At 42.4% G+C, this 18,800-nt stretch overlaps 1 long non-coding RNA gene across 1 annotated transcript in view; it reads left to right on the top strand.

The window, feature by feature from the left end:
• The first annotated feature begins 6,515 nt into the window (after positions 1-6,515).
• Positions 6,516-18,800, top strand: part of LOC138293159 (uncharacterized) — a 195,319-nt gene continuing 183,034 nt past the window's right edge. Inside the window, exon 1 of the long non-coding RNA XR_011202915.1 lies at positions 6,516-6,686. This is a non-coding gene — a long non-coding RNA (uncharacterized lncRNA). The remainder of the gene's footprint in view (positions 6,687-18,800) is intronic.

Here is an 18,800-nt window from a genome sequence, read left to right as displayed (position 1 = left end):
AGAACTGACTGGGAAATGGGACCAACATACCAAGTCAATCTGACAAAGGTGCATCACCCCTGAGCCAAATTTTAAAGTTAGCCTTGCTATGTTCTTTTTCTGCAGTTGTAAATCTGATCCAATGGGACTTTGTGGAGAAGACATCCAACCCGGTGGAGCCCTCTTTGACTACAGCTTGAATCCTTGCCCCACTGGAAGAATGCAAACTCCAAAAATGTAACTAAGTCCAAAGTTAGACACCTTGACCGGGTGAAGGCAGAAAAAGAATCAGGCCAACAATGGACCTTCTAAGGGCGCGAAATTCAAATTTGTCTTGCTAAAAAGGTTTCCTGCCAAAAGACAATGACTTCACCAAGACCTAATAAATTGGAGTCTTCTTTGGCCACAGCCTGCTACTTCACCCCACTGAGAATTTTGCAACATAGAACTGATTTGGTCAAAATTAACAACTTTTCACTGCATCACGCTATGACTTCACTGTATCAAAATTTTAACACCTTCTCAGACCAGGCCTAAAATGGACACAGGCCTTTTTATAATGGGACTTTACTCTGTGTTTTGACGCATTGCTGGAGTAGCATCACATTTTTGCAACAGCTTCACAATGTGTCGCTTCAGCGTCAACAGATGTGTCCACATTTCTGACGCGTCCATAAAAACATGCGCCATGGAGCTCTGTATTGTAAATACAGTGCATCCATGACATCATTAGGAGATTTGCAGCGTAGTGTGAAGTCTGATGGCATCAATGTTGATGCATCAGTCTCTCCTAAATAGAGCCCTCGGTCTGAAGGTAAAACTTTCCACTTGGACAGATACAAACCGTGCTCCATCGCAGCTGACCTAAACTCTTGATTTTGTTCCTTTGAACCTTTAACTTTAAACATTCATAACTCTAGTTCTACTTATTAGATTGTGGTTGTTCTGGTGTAATTGTATTTATTAAAGTTTACTCTGTTGTTTAAAATTTGTTTAAGATTTTTCGTATGCTGTGTTTTCACTTTATTACTGTTTGAGAACTGCATGAATACTTTGGACTTTGCCTCTAAGTTAGGCCTGATTGCCTTTGTGCCAAGCTACGAGAGGGTTGAGCACAGGTCTATTTAGTTGGTTTTGTGGCTCATCGTGGCAAAGACTGTAATATTTGAGGTGGTTCTCACACCCTCAACTGAAACTTCAGTTTCTTATAACCTGAAGCCTAGAAAAGATAGAACTGCTTTGTCTGAACACAACCATTAATTGATCCTAATTAGAAGTTGCAGGGTACTTGGGCGATTTTACCAAACTATAAAATTGCATGCAATTTTACCATTTCCATATGGTAAAATTGCACCAGTATCATGAAATTAATGAGGTGGAAAATACTGTGTGGGCTGATTTTTTTCTGATGTGAAAGCACATGGAATGCCTTATTCCATACATTTGTACAACATACATGTATCCCCTCCTCTAAGCATATGACAAATTAATGCAGGGACTTGTGCATGTGGTGGGACATGGGCTGGGACTCTGGAATTATGAAGCAGGGTATGACCGAATTATGATTCAGGATTGACTAAATTATGTAGCAAGAAAGGGTAAACTAAGTGGCATAATGCAGCCCTTTTGTGATACTATTACTTCATTAGTTTGCCATTTTTACACATACTAACAGTCTGGACAAGGGTACACCAAATTAGTACCATGTTAACACCCAATACAGCAATTAGCAACAGCAAGTTGACATATCAAACTTTGAGAAGGACCTTTTAATAAGCAGCAACATGTCACTGCATTTCCAATAACGTTTGTTCCAATTGAGCTAGAAAGATGTTTTTTTTAAATGTTCAGATTACCAGCAGATGAGGGATCATATGACAAACGTGGGAAATCCACCATTATGCACAAAATACAGTGGCCACAAAAATGCATAATTCCAGTGGCTATGGACATGAGGGATGGGGTGGGGAAGTAGGGAAAGAAAGGGAAGTTTTTTTTAATTTTAAAAAGGGAGAAGCATTTTGAGCTTTCCCATGTTCGAAAATAAAAAGTGTCATGAGATTTGGGTGGTACTTCTACTAAAGTCTCATGCAATATTTTTGCCTACTTTTTCCAAATGGAACTATTGGGCCAGGTTCTTTCATAAACAATAAATCCAGGTGAAGGAAAAAAAAAAACACCACTAATAATCTGGCAGAGTATAATTAACACATGCAAACAAATTGCGTTGGGTATGATAGTACATCTGGCCCTGGACTTTATTTTCATTATGAATAAGCATTTGCCACAACTACATATCAGGTCAACTCCAATCAACCAGTTTGTTTGTTCAGAGCACCATTAATTTGAGTTAGAACAAGCATCCATTTTTGGTGCAGAGAAACAATGAATGTATGCTGTACCTATGGCCTGTAATGTTGACCAAGCATGGTAGTCATTTTAGATCATGAGCAAGTGAACAGCAACATGTCACCAAGAGAAGGTGAGGTGGGTTAGAAGGTACTGCTGTCCCAAATCTTGGTGTGCCTTTACGAAATTATATAACTCTTAGATCTGTCAGCCTTAGGGTGGTCTTCCCCAAAACATTTTGCCTTCAACCTCTCATTTTGCAGAGTTTGATTTTGTTGGCTTTAGGACTCTATGCACTTTAACACCACTAATCATTGCTAATTTGCACTTTCTAAAATAAGATAAAATTGGATTACACCTGATTGGCATATTCAATTTATTTATACGTTTCTAGTAAGGTTGTATATCATATACTCAGGGTCTGTAAATTAAATGCTATCAGAGGGCCTGAAGCACGTATTGTGCCACCCAATTTGGTAGCCCCTTAAAACAGGTCACATGCCTGCCCTTGCAGCCTGAATGCAGCTTTAAGCTGCCAATTCGACTTTGCAATAAACCCATTTGCCAAGCCTTAAACTCTCCTTTTATTACATATAAGTAACCCTGTGGTAGGCTCTATGTAGCCTACAGGGCGGGTGCATTGTAATTAAAAGGTTGGACATGTGCTTTTAAGTATTACATGTCCTGGTATTAAAAACCAACACTAGGTTAATTTATTACATTTAATAAATACTGACTTTTGATTGGGAACAGGTAAACATTGCCTTTAATGGTAAAGTTGGATGTTGAGGTACAATTTGAAATTGGCATGTTTAAAATGTTGCCATTTCCCTGCCCTAACTATTTGGTTCCTGCAGCCTGCTCGTAGGTCACATGACTGAATGTAACTAACAGCTGTACTTTGTTTCCTCCTCCCAGACAGCCACAGAATAGAGGGATTAGGTGTGCCTGTATGGGCCTTCACTGGTGTGATGAGGGGGCAGAGCTGGAAAAACCCAAGATGCAATAGAATAGGCTGTGCTCTGCCTTCACACAAAGGTCATCCCTGCATTGTTCCTCAGCCAGCGTGGAGACAGGACCAATGAAGCAGAAAACCTCAAGCATTTCAGAGGAAATTCTCTAGAAACCTCTCTGCTTCAAAGGAAGCACTAGGTATAAAAATAGGATCCTCAGACCCAGAATCTAAGTGTTCCTAAGGAACCATTACATTTTTAATGTCCACCAATAAAAATCCACATAAGTACACAATGAGGAAATGTGAATGGCCAGATTTCATTTTTTGTATTCACTCCTGAGTGTATATATGAGGTCTATCACTTCCATAGACTAACAGTGGGTTACCTTATATTACATTTAATAAGTGCGTATCTTGCATTGGGAGCAGGAAGAGATGTACTGTTTGGTCTCCAATGAATTGTAGTTCAGAATCCTCAAATGTTTGTCACAATTTTAATTTTATGTCACAATTCTGAAAATTCCCCTGTTAAAAAGTTGGCATTTTCTTGTCCTAACCATGTGTGCCTTCTGTTAATGCTCTAGTTCACATGACTGTAAATTACTCTGCTGTTGAGCTTTGATTATTGTTCCCTGACAGTGATACAAAGGGATTAGGTGTGGACTGTATGGGCCATCCTGCCAGGATGGCCTGGGATGGAACTGGTCCCTGCCCTACTTGCAGTTCAAAGGGGCATGTGTCCATCTCCCACAAAGGAACCTGACACTAACCTTTTGTCATCCCAGGCATCTTGGAACCTTGACGGGACACTGTAAAAAAATTCCAGATCGTGATGTCAGGGTAGGACAGGGTGTTGTTTCCCCAAAGACAAAGAATGGTAACAGATAAAAATAGTGGACCTCCTCAGCCACTTATCAGTACACTACTCAACCTGTGGACATTAAAGAAGAAGAACTGCCTTGCCCTCAGAGGACTGCCCTGCTGCTAGAAGAGGACTGCCTTGCTGCTTGAGGCCCGCTTAGCTTTCTGAGACAGAAGACTAGATCTGCTACCTTCATCCCAGGCTAACCAGAGAGACTCCAAATGTTAGCTGGCTGACCTCCTGTCTGAGCTGCAGATACACAACAAGCTCACAAGCTCTAGAGGCCTCCCTTCAACTGCCTAGCTGACCTGCTGCATTTGTCCTGCCTGGTCGTGCAACTGAACCTGCATAAGTCCTGCTGGCCTATGCAGGAGTGAATTCCTGGTATACAAGAGGTGCTTCCCCAGGTACTAGACTCTTGTCTGGCATCAGCTGAGCTCCCCTTGTGTAGAAAGATGAAACTCTGCAATTTTAGGCTTCTGGTGACTGCAAACAGCTCCTTTCGAGCTGGACTGCCGTGTGTGCTGACCGCCAATGTGAAGCTCAACTGAACCCCACTCTTCACGCTACAGCGACCACCAGTGAAGACCAGCAATGCAAGATCTTCAGTTTGCACTATAGCAATGACAGCTGGGAGTGTTTGCCAACACAAAGGTCCAGCAGCTATCAGCTATGTTGCTGATTAAATCTTCATGCTAGAGAGATGCCCATCTCCAATACCAGGCCTGCACTTGGTGCTGCATTGACATCCATCCAGGATACTCTACCTGCTTCTCACAGCCTCCTCCTCTGTGGTCGGCCTGAATTTGTGACTGTTTCCCTGTCTAGCATGACCAGATGACTGTGAGTGGTACTTTATGTTTTTAGGAGCTATATCTGCCTAAAACATCAAAATTGAATATCTTCCTGTTTTACTAATTAGATTTTTGTCATCTGGTATCATTTTATTTATTCGCTTTTATAAGATAGGGCTATGTGCCAAAAGACATTGATGCTTGTGCTGGAATATGCTGGAATGTGCACCAGGAGACCAAACAAGTTTTGCCCTGGAAAGTAGAAATGCTTTCAAGACTTTGCACTGAATGTTACTTTGTGGTGATACAAAGTACTTATAGGACTGCTCCTATGGCGATTAGCCCTTACCTACAGACCATTCACATTTCAGATTAGCTAGATTACCCCCTTGAGTCTTTGGCAAATAGGTTTAGCCATATTCTAGTCTATTGAGGATACAGAAAAAGGTGAAATTAAGGTGTTTTAAAAAAAAATGTATTCTCAATGCTCCCTCTCCATTAGCAATCTTCCCCAAAGTTTATTGATACTGCCACTCTGCTCCTTAGAGGTATTTCTATTATCCCTGGGAAAACACTTGGTCAGCCCATCTTAGCCCTTGTTCCGCCTGTGTTCTGTTCATATTACTGATCAGCTCATCAACTTAATTGGTATTTTTCAGACTCTACATTTTTATTTGCACTTTTGCTTCCAGATTTTGCAGATGTACTATGTACGTACCTAATTCCTGGGGCCAGAGATTCATTGCTCTACATATGTCTAACCTTACATGAAATGGAAAGTTTTTAATCACAAGCATTTTTGCCTGTAGTGCTCCTTCTAGAATCTGCTCTTTGGCTGTATACAACAGGACATTTACCAGAATTTTCCTTGCATATTACTTCAGGTTCAACTGAAATGGGTCCCCCTGAATTTGTTAAATTTCATGGGCTCTATGTAGAATCATATTGCCATGTAACACGGCATCTTGCAGCTTTACCACAAACCCTGAAGATCATTACCTTCTGTTCCTTTAGGGATCCTAAGGCTCCTTAATTTATTCCATCCTGCATGGTTTTCAGTCTTGTATTTTACACAATGACATGACATTCCACAATATAAACAGAAATTCTGTGCATGTCTTCTTTTTGTCTCTTCATTAAAGACAGGTCACCTAATACAGCCTAAATGAATAGGATCTGAAGTTTCTGTGATTATATTTTCCTATAAATTAGGCTGGTCTATGACTACCTTAAGCTTTTTTTGAACGACCTTCAGGCAAACAATGGTCTAACTGAACCACTAAATAGTTGAGCTCAACACACTTAATGGCTTTTAATTGTGACTTTAGAGCCCTAATTTTAAACATCTTTGAACTAACATCTTGCTGTAAGTTGGGTACAATCTAATATCTGTGACAGAATAGTGACCATGAATGGGCCCATTGTTGCCAGGTCTTGCTGCCCGTGCAACCGCCAATGTGAAGCTCTGGTGAACTAGACTCTTCACGCTACAGAGACCAAAAGCAATGACCAGCAGCGCGAGATCTGCACTTTGGGCTACTCCATTGAAAGTCTGTGGTGACTGCCAGCACGAAGCTCCAGCAATGACCGTCCGTGATGCCCGATAGGATCTTCCCACTACAATGAAGACTATCCACGATGCCCAGCTTACTGTTCGTGCTACAGTGACGACCATCCACAACACTCTTCCTCATCCTCGTATCTTCCTCCATCATGAATGGAACTCTAGGAGCTGGACATTTAGAAGGTAACTTTTTCAGCATGACTAACTTGGTCCCAGTATCCAGGCTGCACTCCTTCTTGGGCTACCTGAGCTTATGACTTTCTTCTGGTCTCGCATGACCAGATAATCATGAGTTTTGCTTTGTGCTTTTAGACGCTATACTTAGCACAATTCTGTGGAATTTCACATTTTCAGTTCCTCTAATTTTATTTTTGTTGTTTTGGTGTCAAATAATGTATTAATTGTTATTATATTTTTCTAAAGTGGTGTGGGATGTCCTTGTTTGTGTTTTAATTTTATTATTGTTTTTGGGCTTTTTAAATACTTTACACATTGCCTCTAAGCTAAGTTTGACTGCTTTTGTGCCAAACTACCAGAGGGTAAGAACAAGTTAATTTATTGACATTTGTGGTTCACCCTAGAAAAATTGTGGCTGTTTCTTGAGAAGGGCTCACAACCCTTTACCCAACAACCCAATTTCGCACATTGTGCTAATATTTACTCTCTCTGTAATGGGCTCTTACCTGTGTTTCTGTCCCATGATTGTAGGAGTTGGTAATTAACTGCCTGTTTTGCCAATTGATCCAGGCAATAATTCATAAATGGAATAACACATTTTAGAAATATATATTTATATATAGGTGAATTTGTTTAGAGCACATTATTAAGAGCGTTCAAGGTACAATTGGGCATAATACTTATACAAAGGGCTCTATTTTGTGACACCGGTGTACTCAGACCTTAGAATGTGTTTCAGTGTCATATTTCAGATAGACCTATGGGGATTTGACCTATTCATAGTTATTAGACTTTGGATCAACAACATTAACTTTGCTGCAATTTCAATTTATAGTTCAATTCTTTAATGGATGAGACTTGCTAAATGTGATAATAGATTGGTTGGCACGAAGACTGCTTTCTGCTTTCTATCATGGCCAAAATAAAGTATACTGAATCATTGGTGATACTACATTTATGTTTGTTTATTACTTGGATATGGAAGTCCTAGTTTGTGCCCTATATATTTCTTAGCACTGATAAAAGCATTATCAAGTACTATCTATTCTGATGTTTATCACTGGAACACCCTCCCAAGAATAACTAAATGCCAGTAGACACTGTGCCACATGTATAACTTAATGAAACAGTCAAATGGTTTGTAAATGGGAGAAATTTATAGGCCCCTAGCGCCATCCTCCGCCACATTAATCTAATTTATTCTGATGTTAATATGGCCTAACGAGGCCAAAATCCCTGTGCCGTATTTACAGGGTGGTGCAATGCATGCATTGTGCCACCCTGTAATCCTTTGCGCTACATTATGCCTGCACCAGGCATAATGTATGCAAAGGGGATGTTACCCCGTTATGGGAGCCGGAAAATGGCGTAAGGAAATCTATGAGATTTCCTTACACCATTTTAACGCCACTTTTAACGGCTGCTCAAGAGCAGGCGTTAAAAGGGGCCTTCCATTCTTTAGATAGAATAGAGCCCTATGTACTCAGCAGGAGTAGCACCAATATTTTGGTGCTACTCCTGCAGAGTGCATCAGTAGCGTCATGGTGCACGGTATTTTAAATATGGTGCACACATTGTGGCGGTAGGGGGTTGCTAAGGGGTGCAAGGAAAGTGCAGAAACGTGTTCCATATTGTGAACATTTTTACAGAACATTTCTCTGCACTTTAAATTTCTCCAATTTAAAAATAAATGGTTATGTATACGTGCTATACATGTAACGGGGCCACATATGGTAAATGGTATGTCCTGTGCCACAATTACATATGCCACAGGCTTCCGATCACCCATACACATATATCTAATTCATACGCACACATGTTAATACATTCCCAAAGACCACACTCTCAGTGACACACGTCAGTCCTGTGATAGTGCTCTTTGTCAAAGTATTTTTTCAAACTATAGTATCTGGATCTATAGTCATTACCCTAAAGTCAATGGAGCTGGATGTTGGGGTGTCTGGTAACAATATGCGAGGTAATTTGTCTTCAGACTCTCGCATTGATTTTTACTGACCAGAAGTAGCTCTCAGTACAGAAAAGGTTGGAGACCCCCGACCCAGAAAACAAAGATTTGTAAGGTAAATTGAATTTTTTTTAACCCCTAATAGGGTCTAAATGTGGATGTGAGGTTTTCTAAAACATTTGTTCTTGTTTTATTGGGATTGAATGCACATAAACCTGTAAGCAACCCCAAAGTATTAACACCACACTTGATTAAAACAAAACAAACACATATGAGGGAAATACATTTTCTTGACAAATTGTGATAAATTTACAATTTGATCTATAGCCACTATCCAAAAGGACTCCCGCATTGTGCCCAATGTCATTGCAATGGAGCAGGGTCATTTGAGGTACATCCTCCCAAATATTTGTATATCTTTGGATGGAATAGTGAAATAGCACAAAATGGTGGTAAACATTCCTTTCTCAAGAATTCCCACATTTGAACAGTGATGCTGAGAACAGATGCTAGTCTATTTCTGAAGGTCTCACAAGGTGTATATTTGGATAGCAGAATTCTACCATCCTACCTGCCCAGTAAGCTCTACACCAAATAAGGAATTCAACGTATTTTCCATGCTTTCAAATCATACTTTCCTAATGGTTGAATTTGTTGCAGTGTGGTGTGATGTACACTATGGGCTCAAGTCATACCACTGTGTGGCCCATTTGAGGCTATGGATGTATCCCAAAAAATCTGAATCAGAACAGGAAAAGCAAACTGGGCAAAAGGAGATATGACCTGGATCAGATACATTTTATCATAATGGGGCATCGCAGTGACAGAGCTCTCCACCTACCTGGGCAAAATACTAGTAGTAATTTTAAACTTAGAATGTTGTAGGATGCTGTATCTGCTGACTGGAGGGGGAGTAGGCATACAGGTATAAACCTTGGTGTAAATGTACACTCAGAAATGGTGAATAGCAAAAAAGTGTAGAGTTACACCCAAGCTTAGTTGTAAATATACCCATAAGTAAATGTACACATGCATATTTACCTTTTTGACTAGGCCCCTAAATAGCTAGTATATGTACCTGTTGACACAAATTGCTCTGTGCTGCTGTTTATCTCGGAGAACCCAAGCGGGATTCCATCCGCAATTAGAATCACTGATTCACATTCATGGTGCAACCCGCGGGGAACACATGGGTATCAATTCACCAAAATGCCATGGGTAGCAGAAGTGACATCACATGCCATTTGATCTTTACTCTTTACTGTGACTCACTGTTAGAAATGGGGTCTTTGGTTGGCAGTCAGGTTACCCCCTGTTCAAGCAAGGACCCTCACTGTAGTCAGGGTAAAAGAGAATCACCCTCAGCTAACCCCTGCTTACCCCCCTGGTAGCTTGGCAAAAAAAGCCATAGAGAAGACCGTCATAGAGAAGACCGTCAACAAGCAACTTACCAACTTCCTTGAAGACAACAACCTACTCGACCCCTCTCAGTCCGGATTCCGAGCCAATCACAGCACAGAAACCGCCCTCATCTTAGTCACAGACAACATCAGAACTCTGATGGACAACAGAGAAACAGTCGCCCTCATCCTCCTCGACCTCTCGGCTGCCTTCGACACCGTCTGCCACCGAACCCTAATATCCCGCCGCCGCTCCACCGGGATCCAAGGACAGGCCCTGGACTGGATCACCTCCTTCCTCTCCAACCGCTCCCAAAAAGTCTACCTCCCACCTTTCCGCTCAGACCCCACCGAGATCATCTGCTGCGTCCCACAAGGCTCCTCGCTCAGCCCGACTCTCTTCAATGTCTACATGAGCCCCCTCGCCGACATCGTACGCAAACACAACATCAACATCACCTCCTACGCCGACGACACTCAGCTGATACTTTCCCTCACCAAGGACCCCACCAGCGCCAAGACCAACCTGCAAGATGGAATGAAAGACGTTGCAGAATGGATGAAACTCAGCCGTCTGAAACTGAACTCAGACAAAACGGAAGTCCTCATCCTCGGAAACACCCTGTCCGCCTGGGACGACTCCTGGTGGCCTACGGCCCTTGGCACCGCACCAACCCCCTCAGACCACACACACAACCTCGGATTCATCCTGGACCCACTTCTCACCATGACCAAACAAGTCAACGCTTTATCATCCTCCTGCTTCCTCACCCTCCGCATGCTCCGAAAGATCTTCCGTTGGATCCCCGCCGACACCAGAAAGACCGTGACCCACGCCCTCGTCACAAGCCTCCTGGACTACGGCAACACCCTATACGCAGGAACCACCGCTGAACTCCAGAAACGTCTGCAGCGAATTCAAAACGCCTCCGCCCGCCTCGTCCTCGACATACCCCGCAACAGCCACATCTCCGCCCACCTGAGACACCTGCACTGGCTTCCCATCAACAAAAGGATCACCTTCCGACTCCTCACCCACGCACACAAAGCCCTCCACAACAAGGGACTCGAATACCTCAACCGTCGCCTCAGTTTCTACACACCCACCCATTAACTTTGCTCCGCCACCCTCGCTCTCGCTGCCGTCCCTCGTAACCGCCGCACCACGGCAGGTGGGAAATCCTTCTCCTACCTGGCGGCCAAGACATGGAATTCCCTCCCCACCAACCTCAGGACCACCCAGGACCACCTCGCATTCCGGAGGCAACTTAAGACCTGGCTCTTCGAGCAGCAGTAACCCCATCCCCCTAGCGCCTTGAGACCCTCACGGGTGAGTAGCGCGCTTTATAAATGTTTATGATTTGATTTGATTTGGCAGAGCAGTAGGCTTAACTTCAGAGTGCTAGGTGTAAAGTATTTGTACCAACACACACAGTAGCTTAATGAAAACACTACAAAATGACACAACACCAGTTTAGAAAAATAGGAAATATTTATTTAAACAAAACAAGACCAAAATGACAAACATCCGACATACACATGTCAAGTTATGAATTTTTAAAGGTTAAACTCAAAAATAACATTTAGAAACACAAAATGCTTCAATGAGGTGTTAACATGGCGTCGTGACGGAGTCGTTCCCAACAAGCCGACACCAGGGCGCCGGACACGAAGTCTCGTAGACCCCCAAGTACAGTACCTTTGGAGAAGAGTGAAAAGAAGTCAATGCATGAAGTCGGGGATCGCGGCATCTAATTGAAACATTGAATCCGCGCACTTTGAGCGGCGTCGGTCACGACGTGGTGCAGTGACTTCCACGGAGTCGCGGACTTCAGCAGGGCTGCAGCAGCATTGGGCCTGCGAAGGTCGTCGCCTTCCGGCGAAGATCACGGAGTCGGTCGCAGGCGGTGTCATCGGATTCAGCAGTGGTGTCGGTCCGAAGTCGTCCGAAGTCGATTTCCTTGGATTTCCACCAGCTTTCCTTTCAAGCGCCCAGGGACTGGATAGGGCACCACTTGTCAGAGCAGGAGTCTCTCCAGAGACTCCAGGTCCTGCCTGTGAGAAGTCTTTGCTGTCCCTGAGACTTCAAACAACAGGAAGCAAGCTCTAAATCAAGCCCTTGGAGATTTTATCACAAGATGGAAGGCACACAAAGTCCAGACTTTGCCCTCTTACTCTGGCAGAAGCAGCAACTGCAGGATAGCTCCACAAAGCACAGTCACAGGCAAGGCAGCACTTCTCCTCAGCTCTTCAGCTCTTCTCCAGGCAGAGGTTCTTCTTGATGTCCAGAAGTGATCTAAAGTCTGTTGTTTTGGCTGCCCTTCTTATACCCAATTTCTCCTTTGAAGTAGCCCTACTTCAAAGTAAAGTGTCTTTGGAATGTGAAATCCTGCCTTGCCCATGCCAGGCCCCAGACACTCACCAGGGGGTCAGAGACTGCATTGTGTGAGGACAGGCACAGCCCTTTCAGGTGTAAGTGACCACTCCTCCCCTCCCTCCTAGCACAGATGGCTCATCAGGATATGCAGGCTACACCCCAGCTCCCTTTGTGTCACTGTCTAGTGTGAGGTACAACCAGCCCAACTGTCAAACTGACCCAGACAGGGAATCCACAAACAGGCAGAGTCACAGAAATGGTATAAGCAAGAAAATGCTCACTTTCTAAAAGTGGCATTTTCAAACACACAATCTTAAAATCAACTTTACTAAAATATGTATTTTTAAATTGTGAGCTCAGAGACCCTAAACTCCATATGTCCATCCACTCCCAAAGGGAATCTACACTTTAATCAGATTTAAAGGTAGCCCCATTTTAACCAATGAGAGGGACAGGCCTTGCAACAGTGAAAAACGTATTCAGCAAAATATTTCACTGTCAAGACATATAAAACACATTACTATATGTCCTACCTTAACCATACATTGCACCCTGCCCTTGGGGCTACCCAGGGCCTACCTTAGGGGTGTCTGACATGTAAGAAAAGGGAAGGTTTGGGCCTGGCAAGTGGGTACACTTGCCAAGTCGAATTTACAGTTAAAACTGCACACACAGACACTGCAAGGGCAGGTCTGAGACATGATTACAGAGCTACTTATGTGGGTGGCACAACCAGTGTTGCAGGCCCAATAGTAGCATTTGCTTTACAGGCCCTGGCACCTCTAGTGCACTTTACTAGGGACTTACTAGTAATCCAAATATGCCAATCATGGATAAACCAATTACATACACATTTTGTAAAGAAGCACTTGCACTTTAGCACTGGTTAGCAGAGGTAAGTACCCAGAGTAACAAAAACAATAAAATCAGAGTCCAGCACACATCAACAACCTGGTGAACAGTGGCAAAAAGTTAAGGGAGACCACACCAAGGATGAAAAAGTCTAACAACCATCATATAATGGCGATACAAGAGCAGCCTGAAGATACCTTTGTGTCTTCGACATTTTTCAGTGGATAATAACAATGGCATGTTAACTATGGGGGTTAATACACTTGATGGAGGGATCTGTGACTTGTCTACTCAGTTCTGATCCTTGATAAAGTAGCATACAGGTTTAATATTCCCTCTACAAAGCACAATGTGTAACATGCAGATCTGACTGAGTTACTGCTTTTTTCATAAAAATGCCTTTGCTACTTCTAGTTAGAAAGTTACATCATTCTAATTCCTATCAGTTCTAATAATTGAGCTATGAAGTGGCATCAAAGTGTTGTATGCAAAGTGCACTGCATTGGTATAGATCCTTATTGTTTTTTTCCTCAATCCTGAATTGATTGATAAAAGACATTTCTCTGGGTAGTGATATGATTTTATTAGTGAAACCAGCAATCACTGTGTTATGCTTCAACTCCTGAGTTTATAGAGAGGATGTACTAACACTTTGTGCCTGGCTTGCATCACAACATTGATGAAAACCTGATGTTAGATGTTGTTTCGGGGTTTACTTTCCAGTGCAAATAATGAACAGTGTTCATAATTAGCCCTAAAGTAGCACAAAGCAGAACTATGAACTAGTTTGCATCATAGATGCATACAATAGGTGATGCATGAACATTCTCCTGCACAATCCCCTGGATTTTGACACTAAGGGGGTCATTCTAACTCTGGCGGGCAGCGGAGGCCGCCCGCCAGAGTTCCCCCCTCCAGAATACCGCACCGCGGTCAGGAGACCGCTGCGGTTATTTTGTGTTTCCCGCTGGGCTGGCGGGCGACCGCCAGAAGGCCGCCCGCCAGCCCAGCGGGAAACCCCTTCCCACGAGGAAGCCGGCTCCGAATGGAGCCGGCGGAGTGGGAAGGTGCGACGGGTGCAATTGCACCCGTCGCGTATTTCAGTGTCTGCTGAGCAGACACTGAAATACTTTGTGGGGCCCTCTTACGGGGGCCCACGACACCCCATACCGCCATCCTGTTCCTGGCGGGCGAACCGCCAGGAACAGGATGGCGGTATGGGGTGTCTGAATCCCCATGGCGTCACAGCAAGCTGCGCCGCCATGGAGGATTCAGCAGGGCAGCGGAAAACCGGCGGGAGACCGCCGGTTTTCCTCTTCTGACCGCGGCCAAACCGCCGCGGTCAGAATGCCCTGCGGGGCACCGCCAGCCTGTTGGCGGTGCTCCCACCGACCCTGGCCCCCTCAGAATGACCCCCTAAATCCTATATATGAATTTGTTTCGAAACGGATTTGCATAAAAACATTCCACCCCCTGAGGCAGGAGTAAAGTTGGAGAAAAGATTTATTTTCTCCAAATCATTCCAACTGTGCATGTGTTTTGCAGGGTCCAGCACACATACAAATTGATAAAATGTTAAACTTTATCAAAGCATGGAATTTTGTGCTGGAAGGGTACCCTTCCCATTTCAAACTTACTCTTTTGATCACACACCCTTGAACTGTGGTGCGTACATTGGAGCAAGGCAGCCTAAGGTATGCCAGCACTAGAGAAGAGAGCAAGAGCAACAGCACCATGCAATGTATCACACTACATTGGTTACTGCACTGCACGAAAAATTTGTAAATCTGCCCCTCCATTTCTTCACATTAAGCACTCTTAACATGTAATGTCTAACAATACAGATGACATGTGACTCCTACAGCTTGTAGTTCTCTTTTGTCTTAAGTAACATTTCTCCTCTACAATGATTTACACACTGGTATGACTCATTGTCTCTGTATAATATGTTTGTGATGTAAAGTGATCTGACACTCTACATTGAGATGGCTACCATTCTAAAATGTATAAAGGGAAAGAGAAAGGGGCAAAGGAGAGCTGAGAGACACCAATCAATGGTGTTTATGAGGGAATCTGTGAACAAGGAGGGAATCAGGGAGCTTGCTAACAGGATTGTTGCACCGGGTATCACCACTTTATAAATGCTTAAATGTTCTGCAGCATGAAGTATGTGAGGAGTAGTATACAAAGACAGTATATAAATATGTGACACACATCGCTCCATGCTTCAGTTGTGTTTAATTCTAATAGTCACAATGCATATATCAGTCAGCAAAATAGTATTATTTGCCTTTTCAATATTGTGAGAAGATGTAATTAGAAATAGGCTCTGTGGCCCCAAACCATTACGCATATGTAAGACATTGTTTGCTTCTAAATAAAATGTTTTATGAATCTTGTGTGAGTCCAAATAATGCAAGTTCAACACTTCTTTGCCAAATAGCTCTAATGAACTCCCACATCACCCAGTCTCCCCATCACTAAAAACATTCATTATTGGTTTTGAAAAAAATGTATTTTTAAGCAGCAATCCAAGTTATCAGGGCAGGAATGCCAGAATAAGACAAGTGACTCAGGCAGACAAGTGAGAAGACTTTTATAGAGGACCCCTTAAAAGCTGGGGCCCTTTGCCACAGCTCACTTTACCCATACCTTGAAACGTGGGGGTTACGAGGGTGTTACCATGCAACCACCCATGGATTTTGATACAAAGCCTTATTTACTAACATGTGGAGATAGGGTTGTGCATCAAAAATGTATGCTTCCTTGAGCCTGACATAAAGTTGAAGAAAAGTTTTATTTCAGCTAAACGTTTCAATCTTTTATATGCAATTTTGGAAACGTTTTAAACTAAGTATAGTTTTTTATACTGCCATTGCAAAACCTATACTAGACATCATGCAGACACCCTTGAACAATAGTGCTTTACTGCTTTACACCAGGCAGCCTACAGCAAGCTAGCACTGGGGGAGAAAGCAGCAACTCCATATTGTAACTGCCTTACTCTCTATCTTTCACACAACACAACCCAGCACGTTTGGTTGCTTTTTTGTATGACTTCCATGAAATTTGCCCTAAAGATTTAGGCTATTTAGGGAAATGTTACTAACGTGGCCATAGCCTAAAGAAGAAAGGAGCTTCAAAATTTGGCCTGCTTCTATCATTAAAATGTTTACATCATTATATTGTGTACCTACAATGTATACAATAGTAGGCATTTTGTCTCATATATAATCCACTAGTCTCAAGGTTACAATACTGCAACTGATATATATTTGGTGAATCGTGAAAGCCACGAACACTTTCGTAAACAAAGCCAGGAACGTTCGAGAAGGTCGAAGTATTGTACACAGCCTAAGCTCTGAAAATCATCGGCCCCGACGCATATTAACTCAAAATATATAATTTTCCAAATACGACAACATTTTTATAATCACAATGAATCAATTCACAGATAAAGCAAACAAATACCCATTGCTTTTTATTGCTGAATAGAATAATGTCAAGGTTTGTTTAAAGTCACCTGGGCCCTCCATGCCTGAAAAAACACTGCACTGGCAGCCTTGTGCTCCTCATGGCACATAAATCCCTGGTGACTTATAAAAAACATATGTTGTAAAGTTGGACATCATTGTATGTAATGTGACTGTATCAAATGAGAGCTGCCTGAAACGAGAACATCTGCCAGATCAAGTGTATTTTGTATAATTGTTCAAGGTTAATTTCCCCACAGTGATTTCTGTGTTTGTGTGTTCGATGGAGAGTTGTATTTTTCATGATGTTAAAAGGTTATTCGTTCTTCAAGGTATTTTGCCATTGTAGGCATAGATGCATATTAAACCTATTCTAGGCATTGCGTTGTCAAAGACGAAGTATTTAGGTCACCCTGTAGCTTCTGTTCTGATAGTGTGACATTCTCTAACTGAGATTCAAATAATCCCTTTTTCTTAGAACAAAATGTCACATAAAAGATCATATATTTGTGACTTGAATCACCATATTTACAATTAGATTTCCCACAATGTGCGCACGTTTTTCAGCGCTTTATACATTTTCTTTAGACGTTTATATTTTTATCTTTCAAACGATGCACTCACAAAGCTTCCTAACCGTAAAGCGCTGCAGCTCATCATTTAGAGTTAAAGGAGCTATATAAATACAGCTGCAGTAATTTATGATGCTATTGAGGTGCTTTGCAGCATTAGCTCCATAGATTACAGTATAGTGCTAGTGCAGCAAAGCACTAGGGAGGCCCATGGGTTACTATGGGTCTGTCACTTTAACGCATGCCCTGTGCAGGCGTTAAAAATGACGGAAAAAATTATGCAGTGAAATCTTTTAGATTTCACTGCACCATTTTTCCGGGCCTCCTAATGGGGGAACATCCCTCTTGCATACATTATGCCTGACACAGGCATAATGTGGTGTAAGGGGTAACACAGTGGGCAAAGCAAGCAATTGCGCCACTTTGTAAATATGGTGCTGGGGAATGGCCTCCTTAAAGCCACATTAGTGTAAAAAAAAATAACGCTATTGTGATTTGAGGAGGTGCCAGGGCCTTGTAAATCTGGCTCAAAGTGTTAACAATTTAAAGAGATAAAATGGAATACGGCTAAAGTAAAGGACGTTTTTTTTTCAGTGTTTCATATTTTAACGACCAAGGAACTCAATGAAACAGTATTCAAGTTTTACTTCTAACCAATCTTAATCAGTTCTCTGTAATGAAGGAATAATGATGGGTGGGCAGCAAGTGAAGAGCTTATTTCATCACAGTCCTCGTTTCCTCCCACTCACATGCTATGCTTTGCCTCTCATGAGTTACTTGGCCATGATTCTGTTGCTCTGCTGATGTCATCTGGCTGCGGTGCACACTAATGTTATCTAAGGGGCCATAAAAAAAGGTTATGGGCCTTAGAGGACCTGGACTCATCAATGTTTAAATTTTCTTGTAAGCAATTTGTTAATAGTGGGATTGTATATCTGTACCTCATCTCTTGAGCAGTGCAATAATTGCAATGCATGCAGGTGACACGCCTGCTGTGTGCATTGTTTTTTTCTGTAGTAGTTGCCTTCCGGTTGAAGACTATAGTTAGGAAAATGAAATGCGGTAGGTGTCTAAACTAGCTCATCTATTTAGAAATTAGTTAAGCGCAATCTGCACAGGTTACACAATAGCACAGAACTTCTGCCAGAGGATAATGGTGTGCAAATTATGTTCATTAATTTGTGTCTAAAGAAAGTGTGTACTTTTCCTGATGTCCACTCGGGTAGTTTAGGAAGAACTCCTGTGATTCGAGAACAATATGGGGCCTATTCCAAAGGTAAGCTTACACTAGTAAATCTAAATGTGCACATTTTAAACTTTCAAGTAACTTTACTACATTTGCTTTTTCACCACTTACCAGTGCGCAGTTTTTCCAAAGTTCAGAATTACATGTGCCCTCCTCATAAAACAGAGGGTGAAGTCAGTAAAAATATCATGTACAACCTTAAAGCTATAACCAAATTTGACTTACCATGCACTT

This window comes from Pleurodeles waltl, chromosome 4_2, assembly GCF_031143425.1.
Source record: "Pleurodeles waltl isolate 20211129_DDA chromosome 4_2, aPleWal1.hap1.20221129, whole genome shotgun sequence".
Lineage (NCBI taxonomy): Eukaryota > Metazoa > Chordata > Amphibia > Caudata > Salamandridae > Pleurodeles > Pleurodeles waltl.
This window is presented reverse-complemented; position numbering and strand designations above follow the sequence as displayed.